A 13,030-nucleotide genomic window follows, 5' to 3' on the forward strand; every position below is an offset into this window, starting at 1 on the left:
CTCTTGTCTATTTATGTTCATGCATTGGTTACTGTTTGATGAAGAATAACACTAATAATCTAACTAGAAGAAGATCCTAATATAAAGAAGTAAAAATCATTCACAAGCAGTCACTAATAATAGAGAAATCACCTAATGCTAATGCCCTAGATTTCTCCACACAAGCTCACTCTTAAGTTATGGGGCTCAACTTATTTTCTATGACATTGGAGAATCTTTCATGATTTCCATCATTTTTATGACCATCATCATTCATATAACTTTCTTCATCATGATTATCATATCAACTTTACTTACAAACATCTTCACCATTTTGAAGATTATGTACCTGCATAACTTAGATAATAAGTGCAACCAAGTCTATAGAAGCATGAAGTTAACCATATCAGAATCATATAATAATGGAAGCATTCGACATAAGACATCAAATACCTAGACTTAGTTAGAATTACAAACAACTAGAAACACAAAGTCTAACAACTAGAAACACATACTTTTATATTTCAACTACATACTAGGGTTTTGTCATAAACCCTAGATTTCATTATCAAGATTTTGAGCACCTCAAACAAGATAACAACCTTCATTATATCCTAGAGAACCAATCTTCGACTAGGGCTTAGTTCCAAACCCTAGGACTTATGACCATCAACATTTAGGTCAACACATATATCTAGGATTCCATAATCATGCACAAGCATATCATAACATGTGTTAGTTAAACCCAATGACACAAATATCAATATATTAAAGTTAGACCTATTACAAACTTGATTAGACTAGGGATTCAATCAGACAAACACAAATATACTTAGGATTTCATTTCTAGGACATTATCTAAGATAAGGTTCTTGCTTATACTTCTTACCAAACCATAATGATCTAGTGTTTCAACGCCAAACATAGCAAACCCTAATTTACTAAAACTTTAAAGGTTTGAGATTTCAGTTATCACCATTCAACCCTAACAAGTTAGGGTTTTCATAACCATACAAAAAACCCAAACATGACATCATCAAAGCATCAAACATTTTGCTTAGACTTTCAACAATAACTCCAAGTAGGCTAGGGTTTTATACATAATCATTGACATATCCTCAAGTTAGCATTTTTTCACAAAGATCCTTTCTAGGGTTCCACAAGAGTAATCAAAGATATGAGGAGGGTAGATTTATCTAATGATGAATCACCTGATCAAGAATCTTTATGATTCAAGAGAGCTTGACACAAAATGTTAGTAATAGTTTATCAAGAATGAATATCATGAAGAGAGCAAAAACTTCTTGTTTAAGACATACCTTTGTTTCTTAACAAACCTTGTAATTTCAATGCTTTGTCTTGTGGAGCTTTCTTCCATGTCCTTGAGTATTCAACAATATTTTACTAAACAAGGAAAAACATGAATATAAATGTGATTAGTATTTAATGTAAGCAAAACTAGATAAGTAAGGAAAACTAAAGATGAAAAGGTAATAAGATACTTATCTTTGGAGGTTGGTGAGGGATCCGTCTAAGCTTGAAGGATACCTATAACCTTATAAAAACAAATAAAAAATGGTATTTTTCCAAAATATGTTAAACCTACAAATACTAGAAATTAAACAATGAAATAACTAAGGCTTTGATCAAAAGAATTTAATAGTGTAAGTCTCTTATATCTAGTTATTCAGGTTTATTCTTCTTTGGAGATCTTTCTTCAACAAAATTAGCTTGGTCTCTATTTCTTTTCTTGTTCTTTGGGTTGTCAGGGCAATCACTTCTATAGTGACCCATTTTGTGACATTGGTAGCATTCTATTTTGGACATATCGACCTTCCTTCTTGGCCCTTTTGAATTCTTAAAGTTTCCTTTCTTGTGAGAAGCAGAGTATGAATTTGAAACCTTTTCTTCTTCATTGTTGGATACTAATGAAATTCTCATTTCTTCTTGGCTACAAGCATTCCATAATTGCTCGAAGGTAGGAGATTCTTTCCAGCTATTGAGACCTGAAGCAAAAGAACTCCAAGTAGGCAACAATCCCAATAATGTAGTCATTACTAGCTCCTTTCCTGGTACATTTGAATCTATGGCTTGAAGTTCATCTCTAATTCTAGATATCCTTACAAAGAAGGAAGCCATAGTGTCATCCTTTGTCATTTTTGTAGTCCTTAATTCATTCTTCAGACTTGCTACTTGACCGATATTCTTAATAATGAACAATTTTGATAAGGCTTCATACATTTCTTGAGCATGGTCTATATTGGAAATGTATGGGACAAGATTGTCCTTTATGATTTCTACCATCAATGTCATAGCCAATATTTCTGACTCTATAAACTTCACTTTATCTGCATCACTAGATTCTTTGGTAGGTTTCTTCACCTTTCCTTTGACCAAATCCAAAACCTTGTTCTTTTCAAGAATGAGGTCAATTCTTTTCTTCCATGCCCTGTAATTTGATGCTCCTTCCAATTTGTTTTCACTCTTTATTATGTTAGACATTGTCCTTGAAGATAGTGAGCTTATTCCCTTATAAGAGCTCCTTATATGATCCCTTGTTCAATCCTTTACACTCCTTTTAGTATATTTTCAAAATTTCCTTTTTCCTTCTTCACCTTAGCTCTGAAACCATGTTAGAAAATCAGAAAGGTAGAAATATTTTCTTATATAGATAATTACTTGTGATTCTTTTATCTTTATGATGTTCTTTTATCATTTAGTTTATCAAGCAATTACCAAAACAATAACACAAGGACAACACATGTAGGCAGACAACTAGGGGAAAACCCAGTCAACAATTCTCCCTACAATAGTTTCTCGAGATAATCCAAGACTCTTGACCTAGACAAAAACTTCCTCCACACCAAGTCAACCCTTAATCCTTCTTGCATATGATAACCCTTCAATAACAACTTCGACCTAGCAGGATCAACTTGCAGTCGCAAATTCGACCCAACAATAGGCGACAATAACAACAACTCTAACTAGACAAATAAAAACTTTGATCTCCCTAGATACTCCACTTGAGCGAGAGATAGATGGCCCAAAATTTCGATCTTGATGTATTCTTCCTTCCTTCAAAATTTCACACTCTTTTACAACCTCTTTCCAACTCTTCTTCAACTTCGCGTTTCCCAGCCTCTTTCTTCTCGATATCGAACTTATGAGAGAGATAATGAATTCCTCCAAATGAATTCAAACTGCGTTGTATATATAACCTTCCAGTGAGGTCAAATTGTCCTTCTTGAAGCCGACTTGATTTCTTTGAGGGTGACTTGGTGTGGAGGGGACAAATGGCATATTTGGCTCAATATTAATTCTTTTTACATGATTCAAAAGCCCAATAAGGGTCTCTTTTAATGGACAATGACTCTAATGATTCAAAATAAATCCTAGAAGTCCTCAATGGGGGTTTTGACCTAAAAACATGTTGACTCAAGCATTAAACCCATGCTTTAATAAGTCATAATAATAATAATAAAAATACTTTCTTCATTCTTTTGATAAATACATTTCATTGTGACTCAAATAAATTTATGAAAACCGAACCTAGTTACATATTTCAACACCAAGTACCAATGGTTGCATTATTGGGGAAATATTATTCAATGCCCAATTAAGAAACTCATAACATGTGATTAGAGACAAATACCTCAAAGAATAGGCTATGGAAGTCATCACCAATAGAATCCCACATAGCCTTGTAAAACTTAGTGGGCAAACCATTAAGCCTAGGGTATTGAAGAATGTAACTAGTATCGATTTTCATAATTGTATTTGAGTCATGATGTAATATATTTATCAAAAAGAAAGAAAAGAAAAATTATTTGTAAAAGAAAAAATATTTATGAGCATGGGTTTCATGCTTATTAATTTTGTTTCTAGGTCAAAAGCACCCATTGAGTGCTCTAGGGTTTGTGTCCTTAGTCAAAGTCAAAGTCATTATATTTTAGACCCTTCTTGGGCTATTTATGTCAAGAAAGAAAATTATTTGTATGTCAAAATTCTGTCTTGTCCCTCCTCCATCAAGTCGGCCTAGCTTCCTATAAAATTGACCTAGCCTCCTACCAAGTCAACCTCAATGAAGGAATGTCGGCTCACTTAAAGACTAAATATATTAGCAAGGGAACTCAACCTATTGGAATATTAAGCATCAAGTATTCATTCTACAATTCATAATGAGGTGTGAAAGTAAAGAGAGAAGTATGGAAAGTTTTGTTTAAGCAAGGAAATTCTAAACAAAGAAAGAATGCATCCTAGTGAAGTTAAATAGGCTTATTCTCTTGTGTTTTTGGCTCGCATGTGCGAAGAGATATGGAGTAGGAAAACGAAGGTGTACGCTGAGAGAGAGGACCGAGATCCTATGACTTATGTTTTTGACTGAAGTTTGACTTGTTTACATGGGAAGCTGACTTGGTGGAATGGAGGAAGTCTGTGTCTTGGTCAAAAGGTCTAGGTTGTCTCATTTGATTTGATTCTAAAGAAGGTTAATAAGAATTTTTGGGTTTTCCCCTAGGTGATTGCTTACATCTTGTGTCCTCTTGTTGTCTTTGTGATCTTCATAGTTTTGACAATTGTCTTGATGATAAATATATGATAATAAATAAGAAAAAGTAATAACAAATCACAAGAAGTTGTCAAGATAAGAGAAATAAAATATAATAAGCCCTACCTAAGCTGCCCTAATGATTTCTCAACATGGTATCAAAGCTAATGATAGTAACATAAGAGGCGACTAGAAGATCATTGTTGGTTGGAAAACAAAAGTTTCAAGTTTAACTCTCAAAACGAGCTACCTAGAAGGAGGACTGAATTGAAATAACTCTATTCTGGGATTTATTATTAGTCAATACCTCAGTAATTAGGCTGCAGGCCTAAGTTAGAATAATAGAGCAATAAAGGGATCTGTGAAGCATCAATTAAGGATCCATGAAAGCCAAACTATGAGCCTTAACCAAGTCGAGATCCCTGAAAGACAAAGCGAATGTCTATGTATAGAGTTAGGATCTGAATCTACCACATAAATCCGAATTATAAGGTTTTGAGCATAATCTAGAAGAGTGACTAAATCACAAGATTAGAGTGTTTTTATAACTAGCAGTCCACTTGTTGAAAGGATTAAGGACCAACCTTTATAAAGGCATTCTTAAGTTCATTGGAAGGTTTGACTAGAAGCTACAATAACCTTAAGGGATACAATCATCACTATATATATATATATATATATATATATATATATATTGATGACTGTAGCCCTTAAGGTTATTGTAGCTTCTAATCAAACCTTATATATATATATATAATGATGACTGTAGCCCTTAAGGTTATTTTAGCTTCTAATCAAACCTTATATATATATATATATATATATATATATATATAGTGATGACTGTAGGCCTCAAGGTTATTGTCACACGGAATAAGTCGATCTTGCGGACAAGATAGACCTTCCTAGAATCTAAAGAAGACCTAATGAGAAGCAAACCAATCACACACTATCTTTCTCTAAATATGCTTTTATAAACAAAGGCAAACAAGTGTTTTAGGCCTACCTTAGGTCCAACGCAAGTTTGTGGAAGCCTTCGCTCCTTCGATCCAAATGAGCTCCCTTGTCGCGAATCTGCAAACACAAACAAGCAAACAAATTAAATAGCACCTGAAAAGCCAATATCATAAAACATATTTAACATGAAAGTCAAGGAATTCATGAAACAAATGACATGAGACAATTTGTTGAGAAAAATGAGTTTGATTGTATTAATTCAAATCAAGAAGAACTTTACAACCTGTGCCTTGACGCTGTACAAGCTCCTCCCAGGGTCCAGCAAGAAGTCTCCTCTACTTTGACAAGTTTCACTCTCTTCCCAATGAAGCCAAAAAGGTATGTGATCTCTCCTCTTAAGCTCAACTAGGAAGTCTTAATTTCACCAGCATTTACCCTAAAAAATGTTCAGCTTCTAACCTCCTTAGCAACCAGCCCAATGCCTGAATTTATAGTGCAATGGAGGGAAGTTAATAGGTCCTCCTTCAAAGGGATAAAGCCCTCCTTCAAAGGGATAGCTCCTCTCATCAAGGGATTAGCTCCTTCTCTTTTGGGATACATGAACCACCTAAGAGCGGCCAATCCACGTCAAAATTCCTTCTAGAATCATCTAGAATTAACCCAAAGTGAGTTTTTTAGAATAAACTTGCGCCTTTTTGACTTTCACAGGGGTCCGCACCCACACCTTTAGGGACAGAGCAGGCAGGTCCGCAGTTTTTGTAAACAGAAGGTGCGAGATCGCAAGTAACAATGAGAGAAAGTGCGGAACCAGAGTTTTATTGATTTTCAATGTCTTTCTCTCAATTTCAAAGCTTTACTTGAAGAGCTGAGGTCTGAGACTTGCTTAGGAGGACAGTACAAGTGATGATAGACCCATACTGACTTCAAATAATCATAGTGATGATATTTTTGTGCAACATTTATTGTAGCTTCTAATCAAACCTTATATATATATATATATATATATATATATATATATATATATATATATATAGTGATGATTGTAGCCCTTAAGGTTATTGTAGCTTCTAACAAAACCTTCCAATGAACTTATATATATATATATTGTTGGACTCCGTTTTTGTCTTTGCTCATACACTTTTCATACTACCTTTTTCCATGTTTTAACCTACAGTTGAACTTTTTTCATGTCATTTTGACCTCCTTGTGCCTGGACTATACCAAATTCCCATCCAAGGTAAAAGCATTACAAATGGTGTTGTTTTAGCTATTTTGATGATCAATATTAGGTAGTTGAATGTGTGCTTGTTTATTTACTAATCATTATGGGTGATAGATGTGAAGATTTCTCTCATAGGGACCCAGGACTTCTGCATCAAAAGAGAATTTTTCACTCAAAGAAGGAACTGTACTTAAGGCAACAATCCAGAATTGCACTCTAGGAAATTACACTTGAATATTTGCACTTAAGGATGAGCAAGATGGTCAACATGACCTCATTGAATTAAATAAGGAAGATCGATGCTTCTTATGCATAGCTAGCTTTCAACGTCCAAAACAAAATTTTGTCTTATCATTTAAATCTTGTATAGCAAACTGTTGGTTGCTAAGCCTTGATTAGAATGGAAATCAGATTGGCATCTCCATGATTTGATTTTTACTAATTGTAATATGTAAACTGGATTATAAATCCTATAGAAAACGATGTGGAGAAGAGATACATGCATACATACTCAGGAATCTAAATTGTTTTGTTTTATTATTGTTCTACTGAGATTTATCAATGGAAACGATCTTTGCCTTGGTTTTGCATTGAAGAAGAAGTTGTGATTGCAAGAGATTGTAAATGGTTGATATAGTTATCTGATCCTCTTCATCTTACTGTAAGTTTCATACCCAGTAGTGGAAAGGGCCCACCACCATTGGGAAATTTAATCCTGTAGCTAGTAGTTGATTTGTTGCTTTAAGTTTTAATTCATTTCTCTGAATTGTTTTGAAAAGAATTTAAATCTAGTTTCCAGCATTTGACTGATTGTGTTAATTTGTTTCCAGAGCATCTGAATCCATTTTGTTTATATAACAACGTTCTGGCATTTTGGCATATCTTGCTTTGGTCTCTGAATGAGCTAGTTTTCATAAGGTTGGATTTGGTTATATGGCAAATGAGTAGATTAATTAGAATTTACAGTTGATTGGATTGAGCATTCACTACAAGTTGATCTCAGTAAAAACACATTCCTTTGATTTCCCTTTTCACTTACCAAGAAATAGGCACTCTCTATTTTCAAAACAAATTAATGGTGAATGTAATGACCTCTGTTCACTTTGTCTTCGATCTAGCATGTTGATAGCCTCAGCTCTCTGCTTCTGATATAAATAAAACGCATTTCATAATCTCTGCGTGGTTGTTCCATCCCTTGTTTTATTACCTTGTCGCAACCCTGTTGGCATAATCCACCATTGTGAGTGGGCCGATTTCGTGAGTAGTTGACATCTCCACGGGAGTTCTGTTACACAGCAGCGTTGCCCAATCATGGGCATAACCCAAGTCACAAGCCTATACACATGCCTTTTTGAGTGAATTACACATGATCATATAAATTCCTCCATAAAAGCCCGATTACACATACTTATCTGAGCTTGAAGGACACTGAATGAATGTGTGTAAGGTTTATGCAGCAAGAGAATTAGAATTCACAGTGTGGAGTATCGACTGATTGATCTCAGAAGATCATTGAAACTTAACATAAAAATCTCGGAACTGTCAATTGAACTTGGTTTTATAATGATAATCTAATAATCCTTGGGATAATTGAGTTGCTGAGATAGTTAATTCCACTCTCTATTTTCCATTCATAACTTGCAAACAAGCGGAGCAGGTGTTAAGCATTAAAAATTGATTTCCAGAACAAAGTTGAAGAATAGTTAGTTACTGGAGGATTGTTTCTCTCTTTGATTGATTAGATCAGGCAGAAGATTACTCTTAGCTCGAATTTCTATTGTTTTGAAACAGAGTATAGGTTTGGAGCTACATAGGTTCACCAGTTTGAAGACAAGCTTTCATTGGTTTGATAAGAAGAGTTGGCATCTCATTTAGTTAGGTTTTCCTTTCATGATGGTTGAATGCAAGTTATAGGTTGTATTTTGTTAAGCTAGGGTTTGATAGCAGATTGAAAGTTATTGTATCCTTTTAATTTCAGGCATAGGATTTAGATTTGTATGGTACTTAGTCAAACAAGCAAGATGATTGAAATAGGTTTTTAGTTGGAAATTCTTCTGAGTTGCGCCCAAGAGTGAAGCTTATCATAGAGTCCTAAAGATTTAAAGTTATCTTTGAAAAGTTTAGTTTCAAGTCTACTTGCCTTTAGAACATGCTTGAAGTAAATTAGAATTTGCAACCTTTCATTCAAAAGTAGCATAGGTAACAGAATTAGGGTTTCTTAGGGTTTTTATGGGATTTGAGTTATTTGATAAAGTGTTTTAATCAGAAGTTTTTGCTTAGCATATATCTCGTGATTCAGATTGGGATTTCATTTAAGTATAATAGTTTTAAAGTACAAATTCATTAAGAGTTTCAAAGTTAAAATTTGATTATTGATTTTGCTTATTAGAATTTGATGAATTGTGTGCTAGATTCAGCTAAATCATTTTATAAAGCAAACCATTAGAACTCTGACCAATAACTGACTTTACAAAGATCAGTAAAACTCGTGTTTACGAGACCATTGACATATAGATGCTAGAGAATTAATACATCCATTAAATCTCCCAACATTTTTGGCGCCGTTGCCGGGGAAGTAATTTCTTATTCAAGTAACTATTATTATCAAAGTTTCAGGATCTTGTAGGACTGTCAGGGAGCGGAGAGTGTACAGTAAGACATGAGTGAAGAGCCACACATCCACTTTGGTGGGGTTGCTCCAAAGTCTGACCGATAACTGCTTGTTCTTGAGTTTCTATTTCCTTTATCTTTATGCGTAGGAGTACAGGTAGACCTAGAGATGGTAAGGATAGATTTATTTCTAGTTTTAAATTTCCTACAACCTTTGGATCAGTTAATATACCTCTTATTAATGCTGATAATCAATATGCAAGACTGAGACAAGAAGGAGGAAGTGTTGATACCAACCTGGTTTCAGATCGAGAATTCTTAGATCAAGGAGAAGAGACAATTCAATACGTTGTCTTTGGCAACACTGTAGGCATCGAGGTAGAAGAACCAGTAGAGTTGCAAGGTAATGTGGACGTGCAATCAACCAACATAAACCGTGTTCCAGTACCTCCTGTTCACACTATAATAAACAAACCTCTTCGGGTGCCCGTTAAAGATATGGACCACCAAGAAAGGGAGAACATAAACAACGAAGCACACCATGGAGAGGGAGAAGGCCCTCGACTCAATGTTAACTTCTTTGGAGGAAACAACCCGGAAGGAACAAGGGGAGGACCAGAGGAAGACGACGAGGAAACTACCTTTGGATTCCCTATTCTAGATGTGACTTGCAACATTAACATGAAAAAAATTCCAATGACATCTCTTCTGCTATTCTACGGTAAATCATTTGAAGATCCCGATGCATTTCTTTTTGAATTCGATATTTTATGTCGTAGTTATAATTACTATGAGGATGCACATAAACTTAAATTGTTTCCCACCACTTTGAAAGATGCATCCCTTAGATGGTTAATGAGTATAGGGGAACACACTATATAGTCTTGGGATGACATGAAATCAATCTTCCTTAAAAAGTATCAAGATTTTTGTAAGAGTAGGGACATCAACGATATCCTTAGGATGCAATAAACAAAAAATGCAACCCTAGAGGAGTATCTTGAACGATTCCTGTATAATTTTCACAAATCTTGTGGGTCAAACTTAGACGAAAAGACTATCAAAACGATGTTCCTAAAAGGGTTGAGGGATGATTGCATTGAAACATTAAACCTTCTTAGCGGTGGGGACATCTATAAGAATCCATTTTTCGAAGTAGCCGAGTGTTTTCGTACTTATTCTAGGACCCAAGCTAAAGTAGGCAAAAAGCTTCGCGAACTTAAAGATAATTCTAGAGACTATGTGCTAAAGAAAACTGTGGCTAATGCTGTTACGAGAGTCGAACTGGGAAACTTATTAGAAAACTTTAAAACTAATATACTCAACACAATCAGTGACCAGCTAGACACTACGAAAATCAAACAAAAACAAGAGGCCAAAAAAGTAGCCATGGCAGTCTTTTGTCATAAGTGTAGGCGCAAACATCCAGACAGGGAATGTCCTTTAAATGCCATTGAGATTTGTGGAATCTATACTCTAGAACACCCAACCGAGAAGTGCCCATCACTTCCCGGCCTACAGGCTATCTACAAAGGGAACGCTGAAACCATTGACCAATCTCAAGCCACCAAAAGACCCATTTGGAGAGGCCAGAGTCAGAATGTGTTTCTAGATCCAAATTCCCAAGGTTATGGTTAGACTCAACCTTGTACCTTCCAAACATCTTACCCTCCTTGGGTTACTCTGCAACCAAAAAATACTCCCTGGAACTAGAATTGGAGGGAAAACCCCTATACCAATGCTTATCAACCCCAAACCCAATTCTATGCGCCTTACCCAAACATGCCAAGTACCTCGTATAATCCAACCATGCAACCTTATCAACAAGGACATAACCCTAACATGTATCAACAACCCACGTTGCCACCACCTCCTTTGCATCAGTTGTTACCTGCATCTTCTAACCCATCATCCTCGCAGGTACCTTCTACCTTGAACCCACCCCGACCTACACTGTTGCTTGCACAACCCGTACCTAACCCAAGTCATAATAGGCCACCTCAACCTATACAAAACATTGATATCCAACCTTTTCCTACATATATGATCACCGCCATTCCTATGAATGAAATCTAATTACAATCAAGAAAGACAGTTAACAAAAGGAAAATCAACTGTTGTTATCCAGGAAGAGGTGCCCTTTACATCATCCAAAAACCACTTGCAAAACGAAAAACAACAACAACCACAGAAAGAAGAATCAAATGAACCACCATACCCGGAAAGACTGATTGTAAAGAAAGAAGAGACCCCGCTTGAATATGATTTGGAAAACAAACTAAGGAATGTCTGCATTAAAATTCCACTTTCACAAGCAATTAGAAAAATTCCTATCTACACCAAAATTGTCAAAGATATCTGCATTAAGAAACTGGGGAGAAAGGGGCATAAGAACCAGAACGTCAAAATCATAAGCCAAATGTCCACTATTATTTCTGACTTACCTGCGAATCCCATTGTCACCATTGAGATAAATAGAGTACTTCTGCCAAATACCCTCGTGGATTTATGAGCAACAATAAATGAAATGACCTATGAAACAATGACGTATTCACAGCTACCTGGACTTAAACCCACCCCTATCATTCTAGAAATGGCTGACAAATCTGTCATCAAACCAATGGGAACCCTAGAGGACATAGTGGTCACTATTGCTTCTTGGCAATATCCCATAGATTTCGTTGTCATTTCTCCGAAAACCTCTAGGCTCGGACACCCTGTGGTTCTAGGACAACCGTGGCTGGTAACTGCTAATGCTGTCATAGGATGTAGAAATGAAGAAATGATTATTTCTAATGGTCCCCACAACCAAACTCTGTCTATTTCCCCCCTGCTCAGACAACTGCTGAAGTACCATTATGGCTCGAGAACCCATATGGAGACGAAGATTGTATGTTTCCTTTGTTGTCATTAGATCAGTCTAGAGGTCTCCAGGAGCATTCTGATGAACATGTTTTGCAGCAGTTTTTATCTGATAGTTCTTGTATCGATTATCCTATTTCTTTTAATGGTTATCAACATGTGTTTAGTGATGAGTTTTAGGAAACTTTCCATCCAGCTGTCTTCGCCTCTTTTGCAGCAATGGAGGAAAGCCATGAACCCACCACAGAACCTGTAGAAATTTTTGAAGGAAAAATCTTACATATTGGTACAGGATTGACTGCAGAACAAAGGCAGTAGTTGATGAGTATGATTCATGAACAATCTAGAGCTTTTTCCTGGGATTACTTGGACATGAGGGGCATACATCCAGACACTTGCATCCACCATATCTATACAAATGAAGAAATGAAACCTATTTGGAAACCACAAAGGCGTATGAACCCAACATTAAAAGACATTGTCAAAGATGAGCTTCAGAAAATTTTGGCTGCAGATTTCATTTACCCCATTTTTGACAGTAGGTGGGTGTCACCTCTGGTAGTGGTTCCGAAGAAGAACAACAGGTGGCGTATCTGCGTTAACTACAAAGAATTAAACAAGGCCACATTGCGTGACTATTTTCCACTGCCCTTCATTGATCAAGTCCTCGACACACTTTCAGGTAAGAAGTATTTTTCTTTTCTAGATGGGTACATCGGTTATAATCAAATACAAATAGCTGAAGAAGACCAAGAGAAGACTACTTTTACATGCCTTGGGGTACTTATACATATAGAGTCCTCCCCTTTAGTCTTTGTAACGCCCCTGCCTCTTTTCAGATAGCTGTACTTGCC

Source organism: Pinus tabuliformis, chromosome 4_2, assembly GCF_031772625.1.
Source record: "Pinus tabuliformis cultivar Carrire ecotype Pingquan chromosome 4_2, CPIR1, whole genome shotgun sequence".
NCBI lineage: Eukaryota > Viridiplantae > Streptophyta > Pinopsida > Pinales > Pinaceae > Pinus > Pinus tabuliformis.